Source organism: Perna viridis, chromosome 5 (assembly GCF_037379345.1).
Source record: "Perna viridis isolate PV_CMFRI_1.1 ecotype Kerala chromosome 5, ASM3737934v1, whole genome shotgun sequence".
Classification (NCBI taxonomy): domain Eukaryota; kingdom Metazoa; phylum Mollusca; class Bivalvia; order Mytilida; family Mytilidae; genus Perna; species Perna viridis.
Genome location: NC_142449.1, coordinates 18,278,568 through 18,292,909, shown reverse-complemented (window position 1 = coordinate 18,292,909; position 14,342 = coordinate 18,278,568).

Genomic DNA, 14,342 nt, shown 5'->3' with positions numbered 1-14,342 from the left:
GTGAGATTTAGTAAAAGGCTGCTTAACTCATACACATATGTTTTTGTTCAATATTTGGAAATACATCGACATAAGAGAAGTATTGATTCTAACTATTAACCATTATTAAGTATTCTCATGGTATGGTCTCCTTCAATAGAAAAAAATAAAAACTTTCCTAAAAATTTTTGGTCGTTCCCTCCGCGGGACTCTATTTTATATATCCTAGCTGTTTTATATAGCCTAGCTGGCCGAGTGGTCTAGGGCGCTGGACTTAGTGCAGGTGGTGTTGCCATAGATGTCACAGCGGTACGAGTTCGAGTCCCGCGGAGGGAACGACCAAAAATCTGCTTCACAAATTTCACAGTTCTAACATCGTTGGAATTTTTTCAGACCTTTATATATATATATATATATATATATATATATATATATATATATATATACAACGTCTCAGAATGTGACGACTCTAATTGCTACACTGCTCCATCGGATCAAACTGATACAGGGAAGATATATAAACGTATAGAAAGGTCTGAAAAATTCCCAACGATGTTAAAACTGTCAAATTTGCGATGCACTCGCGGGACTCGAACTCGCACTGCTGTGACATCTATGGCAACACCGCCTGCACAAAGTCCAGCGCCCTAGACCACTCGGCCAGCTAGGCTATAAAATATAGCTTTCGCTGGCCGGGTCATTCCTCCTCGTAGGATTAATCTAGGGCTGTAACTTAGTACACGATGTATGGTGGTACGGGACTTTGTGCAGGTGGTGTTGCCATAGATGTCACAGCAGTACGAGTTCGAGTCCCGCGGAGGGAACGACCAAAAATTTGCTTCGCAAATTTGACAGTTCTAACATCGTTGGGAATTTTTCAGACCTTTCTATACGTTTATATATCTTCCCTGTATCAATTTGATCCGATGGAGCAGTATAGCAAATAGAGTCGTCACATTCTGAGACGTTGTATAATATTGATTTGTTGTGACATGCATCATTAATTTGATCCTCTATCCTACATATTAACATCTAAATGAACTATCCCGTACCACCATACATCGTGTACTGAGTTACAGCCCTAGATTAATCCTACGAGGAGGAATGACCCGGCCAGCGAAAGCTATATTTTATAGCCTAGCTGGCCGAGTGGTCTAGGGCGCTGGACTTTGTGCAGGTGGTGTTGCCATAGATGTCACAGCAGTACGAGTTCGAGTCCCGCGGAGGGAACGACCAAAAATTTGCATCGCAAATTTGACAGTTCTAACATCGTTGGGAATTTTTCAGACCTTTATATATATATATATATTGAACACACCCTTAACTAAGTCAAATGTCTAGATGGGGAGGAAAAAGGAGAACGTAATGTTATATACAAATGGAAAGAACAATTTAGGAAACGATGTAGTGAGTCTATTCTTGACAACTTTAAAAATATCCTTCGCTTTCGAGATCACATCAATTTTGAAAATCAAAAACTATCTTGATGAGTCGTTGACGGAGTTTACGTGTATAATAGTTTGAATAACTTTTTTCGACGATATATTGATTATTTGCAAGCATTCAAGCGTTCCAAAACTTAATTCATACACAGCAATTTAATTTCTGCGACAAAAAACCCCTAACATACCGTTTTATGAACACCAGGACTAAAAGCTGCTGAAACACAAAGAAATCTTCCATTTTATAAAAAAAGGGATATTTAAGCTCGACAGCCGTATTGGCCGTCGGCGATACTTTGGGACCAATACGACCGCCTCGACCAATATGACAGACCTCAAACCTATAACAGGGCCAATATGAAATTACATATTTATCAATATATGTTAATAAATATGTACTTTCATATTGGCCCTGTTATAGGTTTGAGGTCTGCCATATTGGTCAAACCTATAACAGGGCCAACATGAAATTACATATTTATTAATATATGTTAATAAATATGTACTTTCATATTGGCCCTGTTATAACACAAAAAAGCAGTGTCAAACGACCGGAAGTTATGATGCTGTATTGGCCCTGATTTGATCCTTATTGGCCCTCTTTTTTATATTGGCTCCGTATAGATGCGCGGTTTAAATTCATATCAAATGGTCAGTTTTTGACATATTGTAACGTATTTTGGGTAGTTGGTTAATAACATATAGAAAAAACAGACCAGAAAGCCGGTTATTATCAGAACATTAAACAATAATAACCGGCTTGGGGTTTATAGTTACGCCGCCCCTTTAATAAGGTACAGACGTGCATGTGACAAAGTCACACTTCGTTAAGTTTAATTACATGTACAACAAAAGAATCAAGGATAATTGTTGATAAACTGATAAATACCGTGATATTTAGACTGTCTGTACTCCCGAAATCATTACGGAAGGGTTTGCTTACTACTTTGAACAGCTGTATTCGCCTTCTATGGCAAGCACGTTTGACAATACTTTCTATAATGAATTAGAAACAAACCATTCGGAAATTAACAATTTGTGCAAAAGTGATCATTTTCCCCATCTTCCAGATAGAGTAATTTCGGAGAACGACACTGCGAATGTAATCAAACAATTAAAGCTACGAAAAGCATGTGGCCCTGACAAAGTGCAAAACGAACATTTCGTACATGGTGGTTATCCTGTTATTCATTGCTATCAAAATGGGTATTAATAACTTAACCTGTTGTGCACCTTGTCTTGCTGATGATATTGCATGTCTTGCCACATCGCCTCTAAAGTTACAACAGATGTTAGATGGTTGTTCAAATTATGCAAATAAATGGCGTTTTGAATTTAATGGACTGAAATCTTGTATTATGTGCTTTTCAAAAAGAGCAATGCGACCTAATTACCGTTGGACAATTTGTCATCAAGTTATACCAGTTACCATAAACACCTTGGAATAGAGTTCATATCTTATGACAGAACCCAAAACGTATGCAGAAAAGGTTGAAATACATATTTTGCAATTGTTAATATACGAACGGAAAATATCAACCCTACATCTATAATTAAACTTTATAAAACTGTTGTTTTGCCAACATGTCTGCACGGCTGTGAGATTTCAACATATGGTCGTCAAGAATGCGCAAAGACTACCGACTCGTACCAGGTCTGACATGTGTGACAGCATGGTAGGACTCCTCCAATATTATGCGAAATTGAAGAACTTTTATTCTTCGGGAAACTGTGTTCGTTAGATTGTAACATTTTACCCAAAAAAGTTTTCCTCTATCGATTATATACGTGCCTCACTAACATTAATCTACACATGGGATTTATACCTGATGTTGTTGACATACTACAGAAATACAGACTATTTAATGCTGTGACACAATACTTGAGCTCTGGACAATTTCCCAGCAAATCTGTGTGGAACAAAACAGTGAAAACAGCCATCAACTCTATACAACACGATGATTGGACTACACGTGTGACCATAGACTCCGAATTCTCTAGATTCTATAAACTTCATGACTCGATATTTGTAGCAAACACTTGGAAATATCCAAAAAGTGCAATCGAACTTCGTAAAGCCTTTTTCATAGCGAAATTATGGACTTCGATTCTAGAAACCGAAATGAAGTTATGTGCTATATGTGATAAAACTTTCGTAGACATTATGATTCATGTAACATGCGACTGTTTAATTACAAAACATCTGACTGATACATTATTTGATTTAATCATCTCTATGTAGAACTATCTCATTACGATAGCGAAACACTTTTTTTGCATTTATCTTGGGAGACTACCATCTACTTACCTATGTGACACTGATTTAAAGAGTTTTTGTTCATTGTGCTAATTACATATTGTAAAATCAGCTGCCGAATATAATCGTTCTCTAGCCTCTATACAGAGACCTATTGAGATTTTATGTTGAAGACGTCATCTGTAATACATCGGTTGTACGGAGATTTTGTGTGGTTGTAGTTACTTTGCATAATACTGTAGTAAACAACACTTGTATATAAATATATATTACTTGTTCTACATATTATTTTGATGATATAGTTTGCTATTTTTTCTATTATGTAAACTCTGTATAATTTGTATCATGATATCTCTTTTATATAGGAAATAAAGATATGATTGATGTCAAATTGTAAAACGAAATCTCCAGAAAATAAGAATATTTAGACCAAAAACGTGCTGAAAATATGAAAATGTAGAGCTGCCCGTTCCGTTATCAGCTCACCTGCCCACTAGGTGTCAGTTATGACATCAAAAGAATCAGACCAGTTCATTAAATAATGGATCAAAACGGAAATAAATAGTTTTCTAGCAGTACTTACGGGACTTATACCTCTGTTGTTTTTCGGATCGAATTCTCTTCATTTCTTAAAAATTGGCAATAGAAATAATCCAGAACGTGATATACCACTAAAGCCTTCATTAACATGGACATTAACGCATCTTTTCATTCAATGAAATACTCATTCAAAATGCCGTCTACTCCATCACTAAATGACTTTTAAAACCTCTTTCTGTGTAATTCATTCGCTAAGATAAGAAAATACACATTCGCTGTCTATACTATCAAATATATTGTCCACATCATCCTGAAGGTCAAATATTTTATATGATCAAAATTCATTAAATCCAATTCTAATTCAAAATGGCGGTGTCAAACGACCGGAAGTTATGATGCCATATTGGCCCTGGTTTGATCCATATTGGCCCCTTATATATGTCCGGTTTGAATTCATATCAATTGGTCAGTTTTTGATATATTTTAACGTATTTTGGGCAGTTGGTTAATAATTCGTGGTATTGACTGATGGACATTCTACCGTGGAATTAAGAATGACATATTTTATCCAATTAGAAAATCGGATTTTTCACCGATATATCAACTAATATACAATTATGTTATATCAGCGCATGCGATATTATAATTTAAGGAACACTTAAAAGATATATTGGATGAGGCCCACGGCCGAAATCCATATCTCTTTTCAGTATTAGATAAAAATGATTTTGCATGGTGAGCTGTCATAATTATTTTATTACATTTCTCTGTATAGATTTTAAGAATTTCCCACTCAGTGAGTTATTCTTCATCTTTATTTCTTATAACAAATATGTTGGTATATATTGGTATGTGATCGAGTCAAATACGTATTGCCATTTTTGATGTATTTGTTTTTGGATGCCTTTTTGAAAGTGAACAAATTCAGGCAAATATCTTCAAATAGATATTTGATAAATTAATATTGATTCTTATTCGGACAATTTTGCAACAGAAACCACAATTTTACAGTGAATATATACAGTCGACGTCAGGTGTGAATAATCACTTGTAATCAGAACGCCAAGTGTGCAATATCACAAAATATGGGTTGATTAGAAATACATTGTTCGAATGGAAACTATAAAATACGAAATGTAATAACACTGACAATTGATGAATAAATTAGTCACTAATCTGTAAATTGTTTTTGATAATTTTGGGACAGATTGTTATTCTCCTTGGATAATTTTGTATCTAAAATTCGATTGAGCTAGATAATTTTGGGAAGAGGTGTCAAATTCAAAGATGCACCCCGTATGTTGATTCATAAGTAACACCTCACTCCTGGAGCCCAGTTCGACTTCGCTCAGGTCTTGGTACAGTAGATGCTGTTTTTGCTTCAAACTTATATTATTTTTTAAGTCTTCAGGAGCAAACAAACTTCTCTATTGTCGTTTTGTTGATTACACGATACAGTTCAAAGGTTAATGCTTTGGTACAAATAAATTGTTTAAAAAATTGGTATCCAAGGTAAACTGTTATACTAATAAATCTACGTATATATGTATTGATGTTTTTTTTTATTCTGAATACTTCATATGGGCAAAAAGAAACCGAAGCTTCAGCATTGTGATAATTCAAATAAGTCAAAATCCAAACAAAATGGCCTGAACGTGAAATCAGGATACAAAGACGTTCTACATACACAATGTAGCGATCTGAAAGAAACAGATTTTTTTTTGAAAACCGAAGACTTGTCAATAAATAAGGCTTTATGCAGGAAGAGGTGCTGTCTATTTTATTTCCTTGTATATTAACGGTTGTGAAATGGCTTTTGTAAATAGTAATGTTATTCCATGTGAGATGAAAGAATTTATTTGTATGCTGATATGACAAATTTTCTCTGAATCAATTTCAAAGTTGCAAAATGTACTTGATACATTGTATCATTATACCTCATATTGGTAATTGAATGTTAATATTAGTATAACTAAATTATAGTAATTAGAAACAGTGGTAAAGTTCACGATGAGGAAACTGGTATTATGGTAATGAAGAAATTCAAATTGTTGATAACTTTACTAACCGTGATGTACTTTTAAATTAAAATTGTCACTATAATATGCCACAACAGAAACTTCCTGAACAATGTGCAAAAGCTATCTTTGCTTTCAGAAGAAATATAAAAGCTTGCATTGAGGTTATGTCACCTGGTTATTAATGTTATATACTTAAATTGATTCTCTATCAGGTTGTTAAGGTGATATTTTGGGTACATATAAAGCACATATCGTAGAGAAGGGAACTTAAACTACAGTTTTAAGAATATGCTTCTTGCTAAATTATGTACTAACAATACTGTGGTACATCATGAACTAGTAAGACTGCCCATTGTTTTTACAAGAAAAAAAGAAAGATTTTAAATATCGGTTAAATTGCTGAATATCTCAAATTGCTTATTACTTATATAATGAATTAGAAAAATGTCCAAATATAAAGTGAAAATGGGTGTATTTGATCAAGAATGAATTGTTCCGTTGGCTTAGGTTATATCTGGTATAATCAAATACTTTTTTTTATATCTGCCTGATGTATATTTGTTTAGTCATAGAACAGCCTTTATAGGATTGATAGTCTACAAAATGTTCATATATGATAGCAAATTTCTGTCTTCAATTTTAATTATGAACACCAATTCCTAATGTTAAAAACATGTATGACAAAAACGAAAATTAGCCGTAACTTAGCTCAAGAAAAGAGAGCTTTTAAGGTATAACAAGATGTTATAGAAATGTATTTTTGCGACAATGAGGTTGCAGATGAGTTCCATTTCATTGTGAAATGTCCATGTTTTAACGGTTTTCAAATCCAAAAGTCTATATTAAGCCTTATACTTAAAAGAGAAAAAAACATAGATGTATAACTTTATTTAACTTATGAGTACAAAAAAAAAATATGGATATTTTTTTCTGTGGATCAATAACTTAAAACCTTCTTGTTAAACTAGTCCTACAACAAACACCTTTATCTATTCTGTCAAAAATATATGCTTAAATATGATTTCTTATGTTAAAATGAAATTTGACTTCGGTGTTGAAAATAAATGAATAAGTGGGATAATCGATAGCATTCTATAATTCAACATGCAACTATTATTTCCTTTAACCTGAATACCTTTCCTCACTACATGAGAAATATGTATACCTGCGGGTATAGCTTCAAACAAAATTGTATTTGTTTGTAATGCCGATTACCTCAATAGCCTTAATAAAAAATTGGGCATTGATAATAGCATTTTGTCACATTTTAGATTTAGTGATTGATTCATGGGATTTACCGCCCGATCGTCAATATTTCAGCTATATCCATGCGATGACCATGAAATGGATGAAAAAAATGAACCATGAAATGAAAAATGGTATGGCTGGGACACAAGAATAATGGGGTCGTCAAATTTTGACTGCCACTGGAAATAGGGAGAGGTGGGTAGAGTCGGATAATTTAGCTTTCTGTGGCGGCGCCCTATTGTTCCTACTCCCATAGAATACCAACACGATGCACCACTGTGGTTTGCGGTCAGGTTTTCCGTATTTGGGCTGACGACCCCAGCATGTAACATACCAGGGATACCCCATTCCACCACCTTGGTCACACAACCAAGTTGCTCTGTAGCCCCCCGCCAGGGTTCTGAGCACTATTTAGTCGCCTTTTACGACAAGCTTAGTGCTGCTGAGGGCCTATTCTTTTAACACCCTGACCCACACGGGGCGTTTAAAAAGTAATCAAATGCACATATTTTACTTTACTAACATGCATAATTACAAGAAATGTCATAACTTTATAATTATCAAGTTAAAGATCAATTTAGAGAAAGGCGTGGTGTAATGAGATGACAACATACTTACATTTTGTGTAGTTTGAGATAAAAAAAGAGATCATGTAAAAGAGGTAACATTCTCGACATAAACTCCTACTGAACTACTAAGATGCACCGTTAAAAGCAGTCAGTTGTGATTATAAACTAATTTAAAAATGTTTTATGATTTGAATAATTTTCAAATGGTAGGATATCATTGCAAGGAAATAAATTCAATGTCGAGGAAAAGAAATCTCGTAGAATACTATATATTCATTTTATTTGAAAATTTATGAATCTTTGAATGCTTAACGACACGTACGCATCCAGATGTCAAAAGAATAAACCCATAATAACGATGAGCTTGTCGAACAAGGCGAGTACAGGGTATGAGTGTCAGGGCGCTCTGAGCACAGAGCTGTGTGCCCGGTACAACATATTGAAAAGCTTTTGGAAGAATCAAATAGTGTAATGAAATGCAAAAGTGGGAAACATAAATGAAATTATATTTGTCTCATATTAACATCCTTACGCAATGGTTGTATTATAATAATTTGTCACGAAGAAGAGGTTTTTGCCCTGTTTCTTTTTGGAAGTAAGGGGCTAAACGTTGGAAAAAAGGTGTTATCACTAGAATTTATAGAAAAAGCCTATTGTTGATCCGATATTTATCATTAAGATTTCAATCTGTTCCTTCTAAAATTCTGAGGCGGCTTATTTTCTCACAATTTTGTCGACCGCACACCCCCAACCCCCCCCCCCCAAAAAAAAACAGCTTTTTAATTTTGGCCCGATTAATTTTTCTTATAAATTGGATCCCTTAAGAAAATACCTGCCTGCGTTTTTTACGAATATTTCATAAATTTTCCGACGCTATCCACATCTCCCTATTTCCAGTGGCAATCAAATTCCTCGACCCCATTAAACTTGTGTCCCATCCCATTTTTCATTTCATCATGCTTTCGTGTTCATTTTATCACCCATTTTATGTTCATCGCTGGGATAGCTGAAATATTGCTGCTCGGGCGTTAAACCCTAACAATCAATCAATTAATCAAACAACCAATAATTCAATCAAAATGGATGCCATTTTGCTACCATTTTCAACAGTTGCTCAGATTCCTCTCCTCTGACACTGCTTGACCAATTGGAACCAAACTTGGTATGAATGTTCCTTGGGGTATCTTACATAGGAACTGATGTGGGGATGTTTGATTTGTTGAAAAACATGGCCACCATTACTAACAAAGAACACAGGGGTCAGACAGTAGTTTTTCGCATATATCTCCAAAAACGTTAGGTTTAGCAAAATTGATGAAATGACCCTTATTATAAGGCCTTCAATAGTCACCAGGGGTCAAATTTGTCAGGCGACTCCTTGTAAGAGTCATTGCCCTTGAAAGATGAAAAATGATTTTTTTACAGTTTTCAGGCAATATCTTGATAAGTATAATAGATAGAAAGAAACTTTCAATCGCTGAAATGATTTTTATGATAGTCCTACCAAAGTCTTCTTGAGTCAAAATTGTTGGACAATTCCTTGTTAAAGTTATTGCCCTTGAAAGACAAACTTTAACCAGGTGAGTGATTCAATCATATTTCAGATACATGTATCTCTGACCGTTTTTGAGTAAAAGGGAGGTCATTGGTCCACACCTCAAAAATCGAGTTTTTTGGTCCGATTTTTCAGATTATTTATAAATTTTCAAATTTTGCGCTATATAGTTTTTAAACCATAATAAACTAAATTTTGTGCTATATTGTGTCCAAACCAGTTGCTGTGTTCATAATGAATGATAAATCCTTATTCGTAAGTTGTCAAAAGCTAATATTGTGTTCACTTCACCGTTCGATGCCCACTTAAAAAACCCTAAACATATTGAATAACATTTGTAATCTCATAATATAATTATACATCTCTTTACGTCGTTACCAGCCATTCGCTTAGCTATGGCACCTACTCCATCGCAAGGACCTTTCCCATGCCAAGCTTCCAAATATTGCCAGCTTGCCTGGACATTTAACATTTCAGTGGTCTGCAATTACATTGAAAATGTATTTATTACGATACTGTGTAGGACTGTCACTGACATAGTGAATGAATGACATGTTCGGAACAAGTTCTTGTAATTCTGGTGTTATTGTTCTCAAAAATAATAAATACTGTTGCAGCGTTTTGTTACAATTCCTTCATAACCATTGCAAATAATTTAGGAGCAATTTCTCCATGAAAGTTTCTATAATGAATTACAATAGGATGAATTGTGGTCATACTTTTGTTCCAATGAGTTGATTGTATCTCATATTAGGAACTAGTATAATTCTCAGCTATGGCTATCTGGTAAGTTTTCTTTTAGTCTTCGTATTATCCAAGCAGTTGACAGTATTAATAAGAATTTCGTTTGTATATGTTTCAAATAATTTGTCTAAAGCACGGTTGCTTTTGCTTAAATTTTGATATAAGCCTTTACTTGTCATTAACACAGTGTTCTGATGTTTTATACATAAACATGCTCCATTTTTACATCTTTTCTATGCGGCAAGTTGCAGCAGTCAACCGACAGTGTGAAATGGTTGTCTACTATTTTGGATTTACATCTTCCTTCCTTACAAGAGCTCTCGTTCGTTTGACTTGCTTCATCACTTTATTAGTAAGCTTAGTGGTATCCATTTAAAGCAGTTTTCTTTGCAGCTTTGCAGAACATTTTGCACTTTTTAATAATTTCCCGATTATTGATTATTATTCTTAGGTGTAGATTTACATTTGTACTGGTTATGTAGTAAAGTACAAGGTTACATCTTAGATTATCAGCCCTTCCATTCCTGAGTAACTCGTTTACTTCCCGTTGCTCATAGAAGAGTTGCTTATTTCTCATTTTCTCTTTGAGTCTTTTTCAGGGAGGCTGAATACGTGTTTCTTAGTGTGCTTTGTGACGTTCAGCATTATTCTAGTCAGTGTGTCTGCCAAAATATTGATCTCGATTTATAAATGGTTTAAAATTAATATTATAGTGTTAATAATGTTCACATATATAGTGTTTATGACAATTTCATGGACATAGGTTTCAGCCACTTTGGGTACAATTTATATCATAAGCACTTGTTTCTTTTTCGTCAATATTTGTAATGTTTGTATTGTGTGGAAGTCGGGATTACCATATTCTTTCAAATGTACTGTATACGGATCTGTTTAATAATCGCTATATAATATTATGCACAGTTGATAATGATGAAAAACAAAAATAGATAAACATGCAGAAACACAACTTAAACCCCATTTTTGATTCGTTTTCTCCAATAACCTACATGTACGTTTGATTGATATTTATAAAGGAAAAGGGTTACATATTCTTAATAAGCTATTTTTCCATTTCAAATTAACTTATTGTATAATTTGTTCACTAGTCAGTGCAAATTTTATTCAGATTCCTCCGTAACATTTGTAACCGTTTTTTATGCCAAGCAAATTTGTAATTTCACCGGGTGAGTTATGTCTTTCCATATGTTTTTGGTTATACAGGCAATTGTCTGTGGATATTTTCTGTTAAAATAAAGGACTTTCATTTATCAATTTTGAACAAAGCCTAAATTTAAATCGCTCAGGTAATATAATTTCCTTATTAATATCCATTTTTAATTTAGCAACATGCATTTTCAGGCGGCTTCTTGTCAGACAAATGTGCATATTTTTGTAGATAATTGCTTCAGAAAGTTCATGATTTTCTTCTTTAAAGGAAAATATTTTCAGATTATGTTTTTTACAGTTAAACGATTATTTTATATGAATCTGTATGATGATTGTAAATAAGACGACATGAAATGCACAATTTTATTAAGATTGGGCGTCTTATGTAACGCTAAAAAATTAAAGAAGCTTCTATATTATGAGCACTGCCCACCTGAGAATTATTTTAAAAACTAATACCAAAAGAAAAATATAATTGTTAAAATTTTAATATCGAGAAAGCACTCTCGAGTAATTCGAGAATATGAATGAGAACCTTAAATTAAGGGAAAAACTGTCGTTTTACCGATAGCAAAGAGAAATGAAACATAAAAATGTTCTTTACTGCTGAATGTTACTTTATCACTTGGTATAGCATCTATGATCATTTTTGGATTGAAGTATGTACTATCTTGCATCTTTGTGTCATTTCATTGCCAAAAAACTTGATTAGGTTTTTGTTTGTGCCAAACAGACATGAATGTTTTCCAGTGAAATTCATGTTTCGACCTTTCATGACTTGAACGACTTTAAGTGATGGACGGTTACGCTACAAATTTGATTTCATAATGTTGGTCATATCTATCAAGAACATCAATCGGACAATTGAAATTTTGTAACATAAGACAATTGACATTTTGTAAGCATAATATTTGACATTGGATGAAATTGAAATACCATATTGGCGCAGCGTGTTGGTAAAAATGCCATGTTCCTCGCACGTTAATGAACCCTGCTGTGGTATTCGATAGGAATAGGAACCTTTGCGCTCCGCCACAGGAGGCTAAATTGCCCGACCCTTCCCATTCCCCTTTTTCTAGTTGCAATCAAAATTTGTCGACCTATTATCCTTGTGACCCCTCCCCTTTTTCATTTCATATATATAGTGAATATAGTGAAATATTGCTGCTTGGGCGTTAAACCCCAATAATTAATCGATTAATCAATCAATCTAGTTAATGTTTACTCATGGTTACAACAGGCACAGAAAGGGCACTTGGTATTGGTCCAACAGGATAAGATATAATCTTAATCAATAGTTACAACATCTCTACAGTTTGTTAAACAACGCTCGACGGAAGACTAATTCTTGGTTATTGTGCAAAACAATGATTTTATCCTTATCTTAATTTGAGCTTAGGTTTTTGGTCAAGCCTTCCAATGTTTTGCTTTGAGTTATAAACGATTCATTGGCCCATAACAATTTCTTAACTAATTTTCAGAAAGAGCACTATCAACAAATAATTTTGCCATCTTTTTTACATCCTATTTCATTGACCAATAATTTAGTTGTTTGCATTTCAGTTGAAATGGAGTAATGGAACATCGAATAGATCTTGCTTGCTCTAGAAAACGCGATTTACAAAAAGCGAATGTTTCTTGCCTATCACGAGAAGTTCGAACCGTCCTGATTCAAAGTCTGCCTTAACTTCTGTTGGTAATTGTAACATACTATGATGTAAACGGGTAACCAACGAGAGTACTTTATCCTGTTAGTTATGAATGACGAAAGCATGGGGATAACGGTTGGCAAATTTAGGTTCCAAACACCTTCTCTTTTTGATCTTTGTCAATTTTATTACAACACGTCATAAAAATTCGTCCCGATGTTTGAAAGTCGGAGACATTTCACGTCCCTATTTTTTTTTTAAATATTCCGTTGAAGGATTAACGGTGTTTTTGATAAAAAAAATATTGCTTCACTTACTTATGCCTTTCAACATTGACTGAAAATATGCTGCAATGTCTCATACCGAATATCAAAATGCGTCAAAATTATTTGTGTGGTCTTTTATAGATAGATAGGCAATGTTGAATAACAACCCTTTCCATAGAATGGAAAGTAATAACTATCCTTACTGTCAATCATCTCAGTATTAATATCTATATCATCTGCTCATTTCTAGATTACACAACCTGGAAGAAAATGTCAGCCAAAAACCACCCATTGGTCTTCAATGAACGACGAGGAAATTCTCATACTACAGTGCAGCCTGCAACTTGCCCCAAAAAATTATACAGCAAAAGAGTTGTTCCTATGTACTTTAAAGGTGGAAATTAGGGTACAAATTACGAATTATATGAATGGAAATATTTTTAGTATTTAAATGAGAGATTGGTGTAAAACAGAACTTCAGAATTAAGAAATAATGTTTTATTTTTAATTCACATATTTGGTAATATTTTAGAATTGATTTCTTTCAATGATAAATGTCAGTTTTATGTATTAATAAGATTCATATTGCTTATTGACTAAAGTGATAATCATAAAAGCGATAATTAAGATCAGAATACTCATCGGAAATGTTTTAAAGATAACCTCCGTGTATATAGAATTAGTATTGCTAAATCAAGACAATATTACATAATTCTTAATGGCAAAAAAGTATTGGTTTTATCAACTTTAACTTCTTTAGGAAATAAAATACTTGGAAAATTTTAATACGGATACCCAATATTTCGGACAATGTACACTTTGGCTTAAGGCACCTGACCAGTTCACTATTTAAGTTCGACGAAAGGCAATCTTGTCACTTAGATGGTGACAAGAGTAAAGATGTG